The sequence below is a fragment of the Entelurus aequoreus genome, linkage group LG07 (assembly GCF_033978785.1).
Source record: "Entelurus aequoreus isolate RoL-2023_Sb linkage group LG07, RoL_Eaeq_v1.1, whole genome shotgun sequence".
Taxonomy (NCBI): domain Eukaryota; kingdom Metazoa; phylum Chordata; class Actinopteri; order Syngnathiformes; family Syngnathidae; genus Entelurus; species Entelurus aequoreus.
The window spans coordinates 62,349,135-62,368,463 of NC_084737.1; the positions used below are offsets into that span (position 1 = coordinate 62,349,135).

The window sequence follows — 19,329 nt, forward strand, 5'->3', positions numbered from 1 at the left end:
CTCCTGCGGTGGGCGTCCTTTGCCACGCCGGTAAAATGTTCGTTTGCCGGCAATATTCGGACATTCTCAAGCCCAGTGACCAGGCTGGTCACAGGCAAAACAGTTTCTTCCCCGGATTGACTTTGAAGCACCGTGTTGTCCACCACCCGAGTCCAACCGTCTGGTCGCACGTCTGTTGAGGATTCTTTCCTCCACCTGTTGGAACTCAAAAGCAAGGTCACCCACTGCTGAATATACCCTAGCTGATCTTTGACCTTTTGGTTCTTTTAACCTTTTATTTTCAGCGATCTGTAATTTAAGTAGTCGTTTCCTTGTTGCTCTGTCATTAGCCCTATTTTGCATGGGATGAATAAAATGTCCATGCCATATGTTGGTTTTGGCACCGTGTATATCAGGGTTAACTTTGTCCAAAGTGTTTGGCCAAAGGTTCCCTCCCTGAGGTACAGGTGGGAAAGCAAGGTCAACAATGGCTTGCATGTATGCATCGGCAAGAGACTTATATTGTAGTATGTCCAAAGTGTTAATGTCATGTGTCAAAAATGTCTGCCGGAGAAAATGGTCAGACGTGTACAAGGGGTTAATTTTCGGAGGCAGGATTAATCTTAGAGGGGGCGTGTTAATACCTCCTTCTCTTGTCCCTGGAGTAGGGGGCAGTGGCCTAGTCAAAGTCTGGGCGGGTCGTTTGAATTGTCTTGCGCATGCGCGGCAGACAAAAAAAACAATCAGTCCATTCTGTGGTTTTGTCTCATTAATCATCGGTTCTTTTGCTGCATTTCGTTTTTCCACGTAATCCCCGTTTACTTTTATCATACGCCAAACTCTTAAATTCTCGAGCACCAACCCTGTTCCATTTTCACCAGCGCACACACACACACGAGCACACTCAGCAGCACACAGACACACAAGCACGCGTAAGCACTCCCGCACACACACTCACACACTCACACACTCAGCAGCACACACACACACACATGAGCACGCGTAAGCACTCACGCACACGCACACACACACACACACACACATACAAATGAGCACGCGCATCCAGCACACACACACACACACACACACACACACACACACACACACACACACACACACACACACACACACACACACACACACACACACACACACACACACACACACACACACACACACACACACACACACACACATGCACGTGTAAGCACTCACGCACACACAAGCAAGTGCCTACGGCCCTACGCACACACACACACACACACACACACACACACACACACGTAAGCACTCTCTCTGCGTTTCACTTTACCATAAAACTTCCAGTTACTTTTTTATTTTATTTTATTTTTTATTTCCTTATTTTACCAGACGTTTGAGTTCACGACTTTTCGAGTATTGTAAACTCCCTCTTAACCCTTTCAAGGAACGTTCTCTTTTCTTTTTTCTTTTTTTTTTCTTTTTAAACTCTACCTGCTAATTCCATTGTCGACAACAGTGCATTCAATTGATTATTAAACAGTAATGATTCATCACATTTTCCCCAGCCGTCATCACATTCTTGTCTGTCACACTCCTTGTCCATTGTGTCTATTTTTCCTTAATTTTAGCGCACACTAAAGTGTTGCCGGGACCTCACAACCAGGGAATCTTTATTGTATTTATTACAAATGGACTCCAGCCGTGGAATTTATCATATGGTACAGAAGGGCCTCCTCCCGTACGATTCTTAATTTTAGTGCACACGTTAATGCCGTAGGGAACTCGCAACCAGGGAGTGTTTATTGTACTTTACAAATGGCCTCCAACCCATCCTTAGTTTGTGTGCACATAAAGATGTCACAGGGATCTTACAACCAGGGAGTATTTACTGTACCATATGATGGGCATCCATCCCGTTACTCTTTTTAGGGAAGACCAAACACCCAGGGCGAGCCACACCCGACTATTTGCTTACTCGTCAGTGAAGCAGCCCGTCACGGTAATCTTGACACAATGACGTGAGTGGTATTCAAAACTTTTATGCAATGGTGGCTACGGCAAAATGCAACCAATCTATCAAAATCACCAATCTGTGCCTGGGATTAAAAAACAGTGTTTGATTTACAGACTTCAGGACAGACTCCTAACGCAGATTTTATCTAAAAAGAAAGGTTCTGCTTACCTTGAATTATGTTTTGGCCATGTGAGTCTGTCCAGAAGATTGCAAGAAGTCATCAATTAACAGCGTGCCATCCCGGACGAGCCCCCAAATTGTTGCGTCGACCAGCATTCCTCCAATGGGGAATTCAAATTGCTAGTCTCTCCCAGATTCTTTTTATGGCGATAAACTGATGTTTATATTCAATCAACAGGCAGTAGTTGGTATTTTGTGGTTTATTCTCAAAGCTTAGAGGACAAACCTGAGACCAACCCAGCACCCAAGCGTTCCCTAGCCCGGTCCAGATCGGTCTGAAAACCATCACGAAAACATTCTGTTCCTCAATCTCTCCCCCCGCCCTCACGCCCGCACAGATGCCCATTGTGTCCGTTATCTCAAGTCGGCCCGAGAAGGGAAGCAGGGAGGACTCCTCTTCTCTGCCTCCTACTTCAAGGCCGTCCACAGTGCAAGCACTTTGTCACGAGACGATCAAAAAAAGGAAAAGAGTACAAGATGGAACATTAGCTATTTAAAATATGACTATAGTCATATAAAAGAAGTAACTCTTAATTATGGATAAATGTGGATATATGCATCCGTCAATACCAAGCTAAAACCCCAAACTATCAACCCAATAACCAGCACAAAGTGAGGCTTACCAACGTACACATTGTCCTTTGCACTCACCCGCTTAAACCTCACTCTCATCCGAGTCACGGCACCACTGTAACCCGCCTGGTTCAATCCCTGCTTTCTGTTGCTCCTGGGATGAGATGAATGTGCTAGGTACCGAGCTAAAACTCCAAGCTATCAACCAGCGCAAAGTGAGGCTTACCAACGTACACATGGTCCGTTGCCCTCACCCCCTAAACTGTCATGACGACAATGACACATTGTTTTAATAATGACTAAAAAAGGTGATATTCACCACATACACATAGACTAATTGCTTGCACCTCCAGATGTGTGGTATCGCCACTAAAGCCTGCTCAGTGGAGCATGTATCGCACAGTCAGACAGACCAGCTGCTTTGAGGAGTTGCAGCTGTTGTGGTAAATTGTTTTGCTCTTTGTTCACACTTCAAACATTTCAAAATAATATGTTTTCAAATTTTTATTTTTTCTAACTTATGTTACGATACAGATATCGCAGCCTCGAGTATTGGACAGAACATTGAGCCGATACGATATCAGCATAAATCATGCATACTTGTGTTTAGAGATGTCCGATAATATCGGCCTGCCGATATTATCGGCTGATAAATGCTTTAAAATGTAATATCGGAAATTATTGGTATCGTTTTTTTTATTATCGGTATCGTTTTTTTATTTTTTTATTTTTTTGTTTTTTTTATTAAATCAACATAAAAAACACAAGATACACTTACAATTAGTGCACCAAACCAAAAAAAACTCCCTCCCCCATTTACACTCATTCACACAAAAGGGTTGTTTATTTCTGTTATTAATATTCTGGTTCCTACATTATATATCAACATATATCAATACAGTCTGCAAGGGATACAGTCCGTAAGCACACATGATTGTGCGTGCTGCTGGTCCACTGATAGTACTAACCTTTAACAGTTAATTTTACTCATTTTCATTAATTACTAGTTTCTATGTAACTGTTTTTATATTGTTTTACTTTCTTTTGTATTCAAGAAAATGTTTTTAATTTATTTATCTTATTTTATTTTATTAAAAAAAAAAAACAACCTTATCTTCACCATACCTGGTTGTCCAAATTAGGCATTATAATGTGTTAATTCCACGACTGTATATATCGGTATCGGTTGATATCGGTATTGGTAATTGTGTGGTTTCTTCTTTTTTTTTTTTTTTTTAAATGCAAAGCACCTTAGGGAAGCAACCTAAATTTCGTTGGACCTGTACCTGTACATGCACAATGACAATAAAGATCATTCATTCATTCAATATCGGCTATCAAATCGGATTGGGACAATACTACTAAATACAGTAATTCCCACTTTTTCAACGGTGACAAAATAATGCATACATTAGGGGTGGGCGTATCGATCTACAGAATATATTGATTGTAGTGATACTGAGGTGGGTATTGGTATTGAATTGATACTAACGTGATGGAATTGATACTTTTGGAGCAGTTTTTTGTCTATGAAACCAGAAAATAACTTGTTTTTCCATCAGAGTTAATGTGGACACAACATTTCACCTCTAACCTCATTATTTATGTTTTTATTGACTTCTTTATACGTATATTTTTGTTGTTTTGTTACTTTTTGGTCATTTACACTAGTAACTTTTTATTTTATATTTGAGTGGAGTTTAAATATTTTAATTAATTGTATACTATTTAAAAACATATTTTTTACATTTAGTTATAAAACATTTTTATTCTGATTCAATCATTTCCTGTGTTACCAAAAATCTCATTCAACTAACTCAGTAGCCCTAGTACAGGGGTCGGCAACCCGCGGCTCCGGAGCCGCATGCGGCTCTTTGACAACTCTGATGCGGCTCAGCTGCATACTTGCCAACCCCCCCGATTTTCCCAGGAGACTTATGGATCTCAGTGCCTCTCCTAGAAAACTCCCAGGGCAAATATAATCCTATTTTCACTCTAATTGCTAAATTAAGGGCGTGCCCTAATTGCACTGCAGTAATTGTCCTCTATAGCATTTACAAACAGCGTGCCAGCCCGGCCACATGTTGTATGTAGTTTTTACTTGCACACGTAGGAGACAGCAAGGCATACTTAGTCATCAGCCACACAGCTTACACTGACGGTAGCCGTATAAAACAACTTTAACACTGTTACGTTACAAATATGCGCCACACTGTGAACCCACACCAAAAAAGAATGAAAAATACATTTCTGGAGAACATCCGCACCGTAACACAACATAAACACAACACAACCAATACCCAGAATCCCATGCAGCCCTAACTCTTCCGGTCTACATTATACACCCCCGCTACCACCAAACTCCCCCACACATCAACCCCCCCTCCCCCTCCCTGCGTCGGTTGAGCGGAAGAGTTAGGGCTGCATGGGATTCTGGGTATTTGTTGTGTTGTGTTTATGTTGTTTTACAGTGCAGATGTTCTCCAGAAATTAGTTTGTCATTATTTTTTGGTGTGGGTTCAAAGTGTGGCGCATATTTTTAACGTAACAGTGTTAAAGTTGTTTTATACGGCTACCGTCAGTGTAAGCTGTGTGGCTGTTGAACTAGTACGCTTTGCTGTCACTTACGCGAGCAAGCTGAAGCTGCATTCTACATGTGGTCGAGCAGGTACACTGTTTGGGCAGGCTGTAGAGGGCGCCAAAAGCAGTGCCATCACGCCCTGATATTCGGGAGTCTCCCAGAAATAATGAGAGGGTTGGCAAGTATGACGCTATCAAGCGCCATTCATTCAAAACTCGCGGGCCGCACTAACATCAAATTTCCATATTAAGGTGCGTGCCGGTGCGTGTGTCAGAGACCCCTGGTTAACATAGCACAAAGCAATTTAAGCTTTGTATGCGGTGTTTTTCATTTGAAAATTTTTTTTGTGGCTCCCATTATTTTCTTTAATTTGTGAAACTTGCCAAAATGGCTCTTTGAGTGGTAAAGGTTGCCGACCCCTAGTATCATTTGTACACCTCTGCATGAGGTTGTATCCTTATTACCATTAAAGGAAACAAAAAAAATCCAAAAATTAAGAGATATAGATCAACTTAACAAAGAAAAACTTTTTGAACATTGTAACAGAAAATACTTAAAGTGCATCAGTTTGCCTGAAATTAAAATTGAAATTGTATATATACGATATTATTATATACACAATACAATAATACAAATATATTGTGTCTTTTTATATATTTAAAAAATAATTGTATAACCTGTTCAAAACATTTTGGTACCTTTTGAGCACATTCAATAATAATGATAAACGTGGTTATTTTGGTCACAATAACCACGATATGAAAATTTGATAACGTTACATCCCTAAAGTATTGCTATCGAAGATAGTAGCCTGTATTTACTTGATGAATAGCGAAATTCACAGTGTCTAAATAGACAGTATACTTTAAAAAGACAAAAATAATGTTTTTGAATTGTTTGTTGAAAATATTTGTCCGAAGGGGCCGAGATGTAGACGACTGTTAGCGTATGGAATGTCATAAAACGGGTGTCGAAAGTGCGGCCATTTGCGGCCCGCAGCTAATTTTTCAAAAAAACATTGAATAATAGAACGAACAGGTGTAATATAACGAGAAAAGGTTGCAATATTGACACTAATAACACAAAACTGCCATATAGACATTTTTTGAAACTTTAAAATATCATAGTAAAATTTTTTAAAAAAACGTATTAATTAATTAATTAACGAATAGATCTGAAGTTTATCTAGAGATATAATTGTTGAAATAAAAAACAATACATATTGATATATGACTTATTTTTAACCTTTTTGATCCTGATACCTTTAATCTGATTTATTTTAAACAGTCATTGTTCCAAAAGAATAATGAATCAAAAGCAATGCTGTTCTGAAATGCATTCTCAAATTACTTCACATCAAATATTCATACATATTTTTTTGTTAAAATATTGCATATTTTGTGATTTTTCTTTAAAAAAAAAAAACGGGTTTCCTTTGACAAAAAGAACATAAATCATTCAAAAACTCTATGTCAATGGATAGGTCTGAAGTTAATCTACAGATATTTTAGCGTTGAAAGAAGAACAATATAAATATATCTGACTTGTTTTAAACACTTTAATGACTGAGACCCTTTTCGGTCCCTGGGAGTTTTATCAATCCCCGAAAAACAACGTCTATGTCACAATACAAGTTTGCACTGCGGACGCACACGCAAAAACACAATTTTCCGGTGGAGAGTCAAAGGTTTGTGTTGGATGGTAACAAGGGCATGTCCTGGCCTGCAGCTGAAGCGATCTGTCGACCAAACTCTTGTGAACAGTTCTCTACATGTTCTCCAGTCTGCCCAAACCCCACCTCTCACACACACACACACACAAACCAACACACACACACACACACACACACACACACACACACACACACACACACACACACACACACACACACACACACACACACACACACACACACACACACACACACACACACACACACACACACACACACACACACACACACACACACACATTCATTGTGTGGACATGGTCTGCATGGTGCCGGATGATCACACACACTGCAAGCTTTAAAGCGTAATTTAGGACTATCATGGTACGGTAAGTAACAAAGTTGTCGTGCTTTAGCTTATTCAACTTGTTTCGCTTTTTAAACTCGACTAGTTCTTCCTTTACTTTACAGATTGTGTTTATTCTGACTATTTAATGTTTCATAGACAGAGGCACGCGGCGGAGAGGACCATGGATGTTTCAGTGCTAGGAGTTCTGTCTTTTGGTACTTTTGGGTTCCATTTGGCAGAATACAAAGGGAAAGAAGCGGTAACTCTTTGGGGTTTGAAAATAATGCTAGTGATGAGATTTATGGCTCTTTGAGGATCGATTCTTTTCAAAGAGCCATTCAAAAGACTGACTTGTTTTTATAGTTCTTTAGTCTACTGTTTTGTTTTTTTAAATCAAAGAAACATTTATTAGTATCAGTTATACTGTAAAATGTAGAGCAGAATACTTTAATTCACACAAATATTGGCTATAATAAATATGTTGTTGCATTTTTGTAAACATTCCAAAAAACTCGGTACCATATATCCATGCTTTGGCAGGAACATCACTAGTTTAGAATTTCTCTCATCTGAAAAATGGTGTAGACTTTTAACAATATAGAAAATAATACACAAATGAGTAAGAAAAAAATGCATGATTGTACAGTATATACAAATTATAAAAAAAACTACAATAAATTAGGACATTTATTTTATATATATATTATATATATATGAATAAAAATATATATACATGTGTACAAAATCCAAAATCAGTGAAGTTGGCACGTTGTGTAAATCATAAATAAAAACAGAATACATCCATCCATCCATCTTCTACTGCTTTTTCCTGTTCGGGGTCGCGGAGGGTGCTGGAGCCTATCTCTGCTGCATTCGGGCGGAAGGTGGAGTACACCCTGGACAAGTTGCCACCTCATCACAGGGCCAACACAGATCAAATCCCTTTCAACCTATATTCAATTGAATAGACTGCAAAGACAAGATACTTAACGTTCGAACTGATAAACTTTGTTATTTTTTGCATATATTAGCTCATGAACAATTTCATGCCTGCAACATGTTTCAAAAAAGCTGGCACAAGTGGCAAAACAGTTGAGGAATGCTCATCAAACACTTATTTGGAACATCCCACAGGTGAACAGGCTAATTGGGAACAGATGGGTGTTGATTGGGTATAAAAGCAGCTTCCATGAAATGCTCAGTCATTCACAAACAAGGATAGGGGAAGGGTCACCACTTTGTGAACAAATGCGTGAGCATATTGTCGAACAGTTTAAAAACAATATTTCTCAACGAGCTATTGCAAGGAATTTAGAGATTTCACAATCTACGGTCCGTAATATCATCAAAAGGTTCAGAGAATCTGGAGAAATCACTGAAAGGCCGAAAACCAACATTGAATGCCTGTGACCTTCGATCCCTCAGGGCGTACTGCATCAAAAATAGACATCAGTGTGTAAAGGATATCACCACATGGGCTCAGGAACACTTCAGGAAAACACTCTTAGTAAGTACAGTTTGTCGCTACATCTGTAAGTACAAGTTATGCAAAGCGAAAGCCATTTATCAACATCACCCAGAAACGCCGCCGGCTTCGCTGGTCCCGAGCTCAGCTAAGATGGACTGATGCAAAGTGGAAAACTGTTCTGTGGTCTGACGAGTCCACATTTCAAATTGTTTTTGGAAACTGTGGCCGTCGTGTCCTCCGGACCAAAGAGGAAAAGAACCATCTGTTACAGGGCAAAGTTCAAAAGCCAGCATCTGTGATGGTATGGGGGTCTATTAGTGCCTAAGGCACTAAGGTAACTTACACATCTGTGAAGGCACCACTAATGCTGAAAGGTACATACAGGTTTTGGAGCAAGATATGTTGCCATCCAAGCAACGTCTTTTTAATGGACGCCCCTGCTTATTTCAGCAAGACATTGCCAAACCACATTCTACACGTGTCAGTTACAACAGCGTGGCTTTGTAGTAAAAGGGTGCGGGTACTCATCTGGCCTGCCTGTAGTCCAGACCTGTCTACCATTGAAAATGTGTGGCGCATTATGAAACGTAAAATATGACAACGTGTCATGTCTTTGTGATCATGTTTTGTTTAGTTATGTCCTGTTGGTTTTTGGACTCTTTTATTATTGTAAAATTAAAGATGTGTTTACCTTCAAGCCATGTCCAGTCAAGTTGTCTCGCATCTCGGGAAAGCAATCCACGCAGTAATTTGCGCCGCCAAAGTCCACGTCGTGACAGAATGTCGCCAGCTAATCGCTTTCCCGCAAGCAACCTTACAATGGACGAGTTGGATGAGGCTTCTTGGGAGGTGCTGCGCGCCATGGAGGCCGAGACGCTGCACTATTCCCCCGTGGAGTGCAGAGATCTGATGTAGGGGCCTGGGGGCGAGCTGGTGCCGATCAGCGCGTCGCTCCAGTGCCGGAAACGCCGCCAAGGACGAAGGTCACCAGGGAAGGCCTCCGCGAGCGGACAGGACACGTCGCTCCCACAAGCTCCTCCCCCTCCGGGCGGAAGTAAGCAGCTGACAGCCCGACTTCGCCCTGATGACGTCACAGACCAGGATTTTTTTTTTTTCAATGCTTTTTCTTTCAATCACCCGGCCCCAAGAGACTCTATGACCAAGATCCAACATTATCAGGACATATTTTTGAACATCAGGTCTAGTCAATCACAGTCACCCAGATTTCATGCTCCGCCCCCCAAGACTCAAGCCACGCCCATGTCACAACATTTTTCTTTTTTCTTCACCCACAAAGACCCAGGTGGGTAGGAAAGAAGCCAATTTGGACAATTTAGAGAGGAGGATTCTGCCCCCCTCCTGACCTCACTCCACCCCTAAAAACGGTTCCAGACCGTGGGGAGCGCGTCTGGTATCCACTCTTTGAGGGGGGGGAGGTGGGGGGGCGGGCTAGTATAGGGAGCTGTGCTGGTGGGGTGGGTCAGCTTCGTCATGCCAAGCTGCAACCTCAAGCCCGGCCACCACCACCAGTCTTTCCGCTCCAAGGCTAGCACCACGGCTAGCACCACGGCTAGCACCAGTAGCTGCACCAAGGCTAGCACCTGCTCCAAGGCTAGCACCACGACTAGCACCATGGCTAGCACCAGTAACTGCACCACGGCTAGCACCAGTTCCTGCACCACGGCGGGTTCCAGTACCTGCACCACGCCAAGCTCCACGGCAGGTTCTAGTACCTGCACCACGCCAAGCCACACCACGCCAAGCTCCACGGCAGATTCCAGTACCTGCACCACGACAGGCTCCAGTAGCAGCTCCACGCCGCCAAGTGCCGCCTGTAGCAGCTGCACGCCGCCAAGTGCCGCCCGTAGCAGCTCCAGGCCGCCAAGCACAGCACCAAGCCAAGCACCAAGGCAAGACCCAAGCAGCCAGGACTCAAGCCAGGACCCACGACAAGCTTCGCCGCCTGCCGCACCACGCCAAGCTTCGCTGCCTGCCACGACGAGGACACGCGCATCCACGCCTGCCACGACGACGACGCGCCCACCTCCTTGTCGGCCACGGATGTGGCCATTCCCTAGGCGTCCGCCACGCCAAGTGCGTCCACCTCCTCGTTGGCCACGGATGTGGCCATTCTCTGGGCGTCCGCCACGCCAAGTACGCCGACCTCCTCGTCGGCCACGAATGTGGCCGTTCCCGGGTCGCCCACCTCGTCAGGTTCAGCAGCGGTCTACGCGTCGCCGCCACCTGATTCTGCCCCGGTGGATTCGTGGACACTTGGTCTGGCGACCCACCGCCATGTCCCCCTCCCGCCCTCCCATGACTCTTGATCATTGTTTTTTTTGTTGGACATCTGGTATCTCTCCTTAAGGGGGGAACTCTGTCATGTCTTTGTGATCATGTTTTGTTTAGTTATGTCCTGTTGTTTTTTGGACTCTTTTTTTCTGTTTACGCTCCATTGTTTTTGTCACCATAGAAACCCATTAGTTTCACCTGTTTCACGTTTGGACTCACGCACCTGTCATTAATCATGTCACTATTATTTAATAATAATAATAATAATGGATTAGATTTTATATCGCGCTTTTCTATTATTAGATACTCAAAGCGCTCACAGAGAAGTGGGAACCCATCATTCATTCACACCTGGTGGTGGTAAGCTACATTTGTAGCCACAGCTGCCCTGGGGTAGACTGACGGCAGCGAGGCTGCCAGTTTGCGCCTACGGCCCCTCCGACCACCACCTATCATTCATTCATCATTCATTCACCAGTGTGAGCGGCACCGGGGGCAAGGGTTAAGTGTCCTGCCCAAGGACACAACGGCAGCGATTTGGATGTCAAGAGGCGGGAAGCGAACCTGCAACCCTCAGGTTTCTGGCACGGCCGCTCTACCCACTACGCCATACCGCCCCATTTAAGCCGATAGTTGCCAGGAAGTCAGCCTGGCGACATTACCTCTGCTCACTTCATGCCATGATTACCTCTGATTCCCATGCTACCTTTGTTACTCATGCTTTCATTCCAAGCCATTGTTCCATGCGCGTTTTTCATGTCACAGCAAGTGTTTTCTTGGTTTTATGTCCAGAGTTCTGCCTTTGTGCTAGTTTATGTTTATACGCTAAGTTTGTACCTCCGCCTTGTGCGCGCTTTTTGTTTGTTCTTTTTTGTATAGTAAAATTAAAGATGTATTTACCTTCAAGCCATGTCCAGTCAAGTTGTCTTGCATCTCGGGAAAGCAATCCGTCCAGTAATTTGCTCCGCCAAAGTCCACGTTGTGACACAACGGAGACCCCGTTGAACAACTTAAGCTGTACATCAAGCAAGAATGGGAAACAATTCCAATTGAAAAGCTTCAAAAATTGCTCTCCTCAGTTCCTAAACGTTTACTGAGTGTTGTTAAAAGAAAAAGCGATGTAACACTGGTTAAAAATGCCCCTGTGCCCACTTTTTTGCAATGTGTTGCTGCCATTAAATTCTAAGTTAATGATTATTTGCAAAAATGTTCTCAGTTCAAACATTAAATATCTTGTCTTTGCAGTGTATTCAATTGAATATAAGTTGAAAAGGATTTGCAAATGATTGTATTCTGTTTGTATTTACGATTTACACAACGTGCCAACTTTACTGGTTTTGGGTTTTGTATGAATATAAATATATATGTTACGCTTGGGTCGCATGGTAATGCGCCGATTGTTTCCCCAAGATGCAGACGGACCTCCGGAAACAGTGTGTAGGTATGAAAAATTATTTATACTCATAAATCAGGCAAAAATGCAAGCAAACAGTAAAGTGTGCCGATAGCACGGGAAACTATGGCAAAGCTATGGAAAAGTTTGGCATAGAAACAAGAGTAATGATAACCAAGCATAAATGTTGCATGAAGCACACAAAACAGCCAGACCAAGTGTGACGAGAGGCAGGAATAAATAGCTCTCTGATTAGTGCCCAGGAGCAGGTGAGCGTCCCGACCACTAATCAGAGGCGGGTGAAAAAATCAGCACCCATGACAACCAAAAAACACAAACCCGGGTGCTGAAAAACAGAACTAAGTGAATCCTAAACATAAAGAAAACATGATCCGGGCAGCGGATCATCACAATATTGATATTTGTACATATGATATAAATATAATACATATATTATTAATATAATTAGATATTAAGAGTATGTGAAAGTTGGACTCCTACCTACTAGTGCAACTCCTGACAAAAAATAAAAAAATAAACGATATACATATATATATACGTATATATAGACACCTGTGCCCAGTTGCCAATCAGTCTCCTATTTCAGGCTTATTTCCTAATGCTTTACCCATTGATTTGTTCTCTGCTTTAACTCCAAGAAAGAAGTTATTCGCCGTCTTTTGATTTTCTCCACTCTTTTTGTAAATAATTTAATTATTTTTAATAAATTCTGTTGGCCCTGCGATGAGGTGGCAACTTGTCCAGGGTGTATCCCGCCTACCGCCCGAATGCAGCTGAGATAGGCTCCAGCGACCCCCCGCGACCCCAAAAGGGACAAGCGGTAGAAAATGGATGGATGGATGGATGTAAGTATTGTACTTATTATGCACCAGCTGTTTGTCACATGCATCTCCGTTGTAGTTCTTATTGACTTGACTTAATTTGGAGGTGTTGAAATCGCCATGTAAAATGGCTAATGCTAATCAGTAGCATGTCAATATCAAAGCCAATGTTTATTAGCATCATGCTAGCACATTTCTTTGAAAACCGGAGCCTTACTTTACTTACGTTGGAGCGTTTTTTTTAGGTCAATTGCCTTGTTGGCATTGCAAATTTCAACATTACCCGAGGTAGTTTAGCTGAGTTCGCTCTCAGTGCTGCTGGAGTGATTGCCAAGTGATGTGGTAAAAAGTATGTTGCATTCAAACTACTCTGACAAGTATAATCTATACAAATGTCACCTCGGTTGGTAATGCAGTCCTTCTTCCTCTGCAGGTGAGTGACTGGCGCATCGGAATGAAGCTTCTTTATTAGACGAGAGACAAAGACGGCCATTTTGAGGTTTTTCCAGAACTCCGTTTTTTGAGTTGGAGCTCTCCTGCCAGTTTCCAGATCAGTTTCTTGACAAATACGCTACCAGAGTTCAACTTTAGTTTGGAGTGCTCAACATTTATAAGCTCACTCAAAGTTGTGTAAGCTTTTTCGTCAGTGGAATCAAATATTCAAATATTATTTTTTGGGGAGTGAGGTCGACAGCAACAAACACACGAAGATCCCTGTCAACATTGTTTTACGAAACCTCGACGAAACAACGCACATGGAGCCGGGTGCTATGACAATGGACTCGCCAAACCTGTCGCCGAGCGCTACCAGGGCGATGGACTCCTTACAGAGCACGACCAGCCACTTCCTGTCAGCCAACGTCATCAATGTTGGTAAGTGTGTATCTCTTTTAACTGTGAGGCACAAGCTGCATGCTGATTGGTTGTTTCCTCGTGCTGTGTTTTGTGTGTGGCACGCCAGCGAGTAGAGGGTGTCCCGATACCACACCGATATTGGGGCCTATATAAACCCGATATGATTTTATTATTTTATAGTATGGAACGTTAGGAAAATGGTAGCTATGAACAACACTAACCTATTTATTATTAACAATGTAAGTATTGGATTTATACTGTCTTTAAGTAGAAGTGGGGTGGTAATTGACTCATTTATTTTAACTCACGACGCAACAAGTAGAATGATGCAGACACTTTGGTTCCTGGATATTTTCTAACACACTTTTCTGCATTGGAGACTTTGAATGCGTCAGTAATATGCAACTGTAATTATTTGATGTTTGTCTGTATTTAGACCACAATATTGTTTCATTAAGGACATTTAATAGCGAGGGGAGTGAATCTTTGGGCACCTAACGATTCATTCCGATTCCTGGGGGAAGATACGATTCAGAATCGATTCTCGATTCAAACCAATTCCCGCAATGTTGGTGTAATAATGATGATTAAACTTCTTCAAAACAGGTTACAGCTTATAAAAGCTCTTTATGATTGCATGGAAATTGATTAAAATATATTTTTAAAAGAAAAATTATTCCTATTAAAACAATTTTTTTTTCTAAGTTGATTTTAAAAAGCAATATGAAACGATTTATAATCAGGATGAATACGAATCACAATTTATTGTGAATCTGTTTGTATGTGTGTGACTATGATAATTTGATTATTTGATATTTTGATTATTTGACAAATGTGTTGTTTTACACTGCAATGTTCATTAATCATTATGTATGTCTAGCTTGTGTGCTATTGAGTGCTTAGCTGCTGTGTAGCTGCGAGCCCCTATTAGCCTTTAGCCTAGCGTGTTTACCTTTTGTAAATGACTTGACTAAAATACAAACGTTTGTAGAAGAAATGATGTGCTTATTGGAGGACATTTAGATAATAACTGGCTGCTTGTATCGGACATTTTGGATGCAAGCTCATATAATCCAATACTTCTATTTCGGCTGATATCCAATATCAATTCCGGATCGGGACACCCCTACTAAAGAGCACAGTTAGCATGTTAAGTTTTGCTCCATGAAGCCCACAATCATTTCTAGAGTAAGGGGATGATGATCAATTCAAAGGTGGCTTTCTGGATAATTTTGAGGAACTGTTTATTGACTCAGCCAAAATGGAGTGCAGTCTTTGGTAGTTTGCTGTCTGACAAAAAAAAGCAAGCGGTATCAGTGTGAAAATGTGATGTTGAGTTGCATCCATGTTGATGAAGGAAGGAAACGAGTCAAGTCCATAATCTTATCTAACATTTCGTAACACATGGAACTGGTCCTCTGAGATTCATGATCAAAAACCTACTCTCATGATCAAATTAGGTTCCTTCAAAGATCACATTATAGTGGTACCTTGGTTTTCATATGCCAGACTTTTCCTATGATTCAGTTTTTGATGAAAAGTTTTGTCAAAAGTTTGGCCTCGTTTCTAGATGCCGTCTACAATGAACGGAACAAATGTGTCCGTTTTCCTGCATTAGCGTTGGTGACTCTGTGTCTGTGATGTCTTTGTTTAAAAAACGTTTAAAGAAAAAAAGAGCGTTTGAAAAATATTTATACGATTTGCTATATTTTTTACGGCAAAAATCGATCCTTTTTTTTTGCGATTTGGTCTTTGTCAGACTTTTTAGAGTATATTACAGTTGTCCCTCGTTTATCGCAGCCTTTTGGTTTCAGGCCTGACCGTGGTAAACAAATTCACACGACGTAGAATTGTTATTAACTATAATTTGCAATTCCGGTAAGAATTGGTTGTGAATTTCCTGTGAGCGGAACCGAAAGGCTTGAATGTCCAGGGTGAGTGGAGTGTGTGAATGTTGGAACGGTTAAAATCGGATGAGAAATGTGGGGATTATAGAGAGGTTTGTATATTGCCCATTTATTTTCAATGGGGAGAAAGTCCTGGTAAATCCAGGTAATCAGGGAGTATATGTAACCGGGAAACATGCTGGTTTGTATATTCTGGGTTAGCGGAGTTTGTGGATGTTGGAACGGTTCAAATCGGATGAGAAATGTGGGATATGCAGTATATTGTATAATGCCCATTCATTGTCAATAGGGGGACATTTCTGGTAATTCCGGGTAATCAGGAAATATTCGGAACTGAAACATGCTGACTTGAATGTCCTGAGTGAGTGGAATGTGCGGATGTTGGAACGGTTCGAATCGGTTCAGAAATGTGGGATATGGAGAGGTTTGTATACTAACTATTCATTTTCAATGGGGAGAAAATCCCGGGAAAACTGGGAATTTGGGGAAAGGGAAAACATGTTTTGTGTTCAATATATGGTCAAAGTAGTGGGGGTGGATGATTGAAAGCTTGTAAAAAGGGTTTAAAAATGGCGCAACATTTTGAGAATTTAGGGCATTGTAGAATTATGGATCTGTCCATTCATTTGAATGGGAATTTCCTGGAAATTTGGGAATTTCGGTAAAACTGTGAATCTTTGAAAATATTGATACTAGCACAATTGTCCCAAATAATATGACTGGGTTAGATGACATTTTTGGAATTGGTTGAAAAATGTTGACGGAGTAACCGTTTGAATTAAGAATGGGTATTTCGGAATTCCTGGAATTTCTGAAAAACCGGGAATTTGCACGAAAAATAAAATAGGAGCGTTTGTTGTCCCAACTAAGAGTTATGTTTTGAAGGTGGAATGGTCATCTTATATGTGGATTAATTTTTTTTGAAAATATCTATTATTGTAGCCATATGGTTGTTAAATTTGAATATTTTTGTGATTTCTGATCTATTGTAAGGGCAATAGTCCCTTCTGTGTGTGCAAAGTTAAGCTTGTCATTGTTGTTGTTTTGGCTATTTGATAAAGAAAAAGTTGATCCATCACCTTATTGTTATGTTTGTTTGATATACAGTACTGTATAGCACTCAAACCTTCACTAGAATATAAACTTTTGTTGGGGCTGCAACCAATTCTTCACATTTACATTGTATAGTGAAGCAAATTCCTCCATAAACTAACTTTTCAATTTACAATGACTGTTAATGAAGTTCATAAATGGAGGTTCCAGCATGTCTTTGTCCCTTAAACTTCATCTTCTGATGGTTTTTGGTGCACCACCCTGCCAGCCTGCCTTCAGATGCAGTTGAGCTGCTCCGCACTCCAAGTGATCTCTGTCGACGGCGATATTTCTGCCCTCAAGCACGTACTTTATTAGCGGGAGGAGGGAAATGAGATAGTCACAACTTACATTACTCAACAAGTACCCGACAGGTTTACGGCGATGCACTCGGCCCCACAAACACAGACTTTCAGGGCGTGTGTTTTCACAGATGGATCAGAGCATGTTAGAGTCATATTTCTCCTCTATTTACTGTCATTAAAACCTGTTATTAACTTGGGTTTGGAAATCCTCGTCAAGTAATCACACTAAATGAGGATCGTTGGCACTTACATCTTAATAACTTGCCAGACCCTGCTAGAAACAAATGTTATTGATAGGAAGTGTTTGTCCATGAAAATATGTGCACACGAGAACATCAATTACTGCTAAAGGACTGCGTACTTTAACTCTGCAGTCATTATAAATATATATTAACTGTATAAATTAGATACAGTAGGAGTACACACAGTTTGTTAGCAGGCGAGCTACTTATATATACATGTATGTACATAGTTTTGAGCCTGAATATACAGAAGATGACCTACAAGTTTTAAAAGCTGACCCAGCAAGTGGCACTATTGCCAAGTGCTTAACAAAAATACAAAATATAAACATAATTGAACAATCACTTACTGTACAATGTCTGGTCTCATTGGGATGCAGACTTATTGGATGTTTATATCTTCCGGTTTAGATGAAGATTTAATCATCATCCTTGTGAAGGATTAAAAAAAAGGTGGTCGCAATGAGCGTCTTTTCGTGTATTTCTCGCCATCTCCAGGTCTAAGTTGGAAGTCAAAGTTGACCAACTTCTCGGTTTATGTCCACAACCTTCTACTATCCAGGTGAGAGGCATGATTCATAATCTAGATTGAACTTTTACCAACTCAGAGGCGATGCAGCAGCTCAGTATATCAATATAGCAGCATAAGCTAGTTAGCTCTCTGTGATCACGGTGCTGCTAAAAATAGTTGGTCTGTGTTAGCGCTTATAATAACAATATCGCTAATTCTAGGTTAATATTCAGGTCACCACATGTAAACGGAGTACTGTTGGGGGTTTTGGGATGGTTTTTTTTTAGAGTGTTTTATGAGCGGAATAGTGTATTCCTATTATCTTTATGGCTAGCCACCTCGTACTTGTACTTTCCATATATTACGACATAAAATCCTTAAAAAAGACAAAAAACAATTGTTTTTGTCTTATGTCTTATGAATGATAGGCAAAATTAAAGAAAAAAAGTGTAGTTCCACTTTAAAGAGATGTACAAATGCATGTGTGTGTGTGTGTGTGTGTGTGCGTGTGTGTGTGTGTGTGTGTGTGACATATAAGGCCAGTTTGTGTTGCACATCCCCAGAAGGTCCAGTGTACGACGCATGCAGCGTGACACGTTCACGCTTTGCTGCTGACCCAGTTCCACTGAGCTGCCAGCCTCCCCTCTGCAAAGATAAGAACTCTGCAGAGGTGATTTTGATTTTTTAGACTCCACATACACGTGTACACAGCAGACGTCCCCCCAACTAAGATTAAACATGCACACATCTTGCATCATATGGTAGGCTAGGACACTAACTTCCTACAGTGATTCATGTACTTCATTGTACCTACAAGTACATTTAGTATACCTGGATTGAGGCAAAGCCTTTAACAAATGTAACAAGCAGTTGTCGGAAGCTAACAAAAAAAGCAATATTTTTACCTTCTAGTGTAAAGACTGGTGCTGCCCTGAGAAGTAATACAAAGCCAGCAGGCATAAGACGTCGATACAATGTTGATTATACGTACATATTTTTTTAAAACTGACTTTAAAACATTGTTGAAAAATAGTTTAAATTGAGACAACGTTGATGTCTAATGTTGGATACTCGTTGTTGGTTGAGAAATGACCA

The 19,329-nt window shown here is 41.1% G+C and overlaps 1 long non-coding RNA gene across 1 annotated transcript; it reads left to right on the top strand.

Moving 5' to 3' along the window:
- Window positions 1–7,333: 7,333 nt before the first annotated feature.
- LOC133654130 (uncharacterized) lies at window positions 7,334–13,771 on the top strand. Its single transcript, XR_009826834.1, has 3 exons — window positions 7,334–7,362; window positions 13,568–13,671; window positions 13,756–13,771. It is a non-coding gene; the product is annotated as an uncharacterized LOC133654130 (long non-coding RNA).
- Window positions 13,772–19,329: the final 5,558 nt, after the last annotated feature.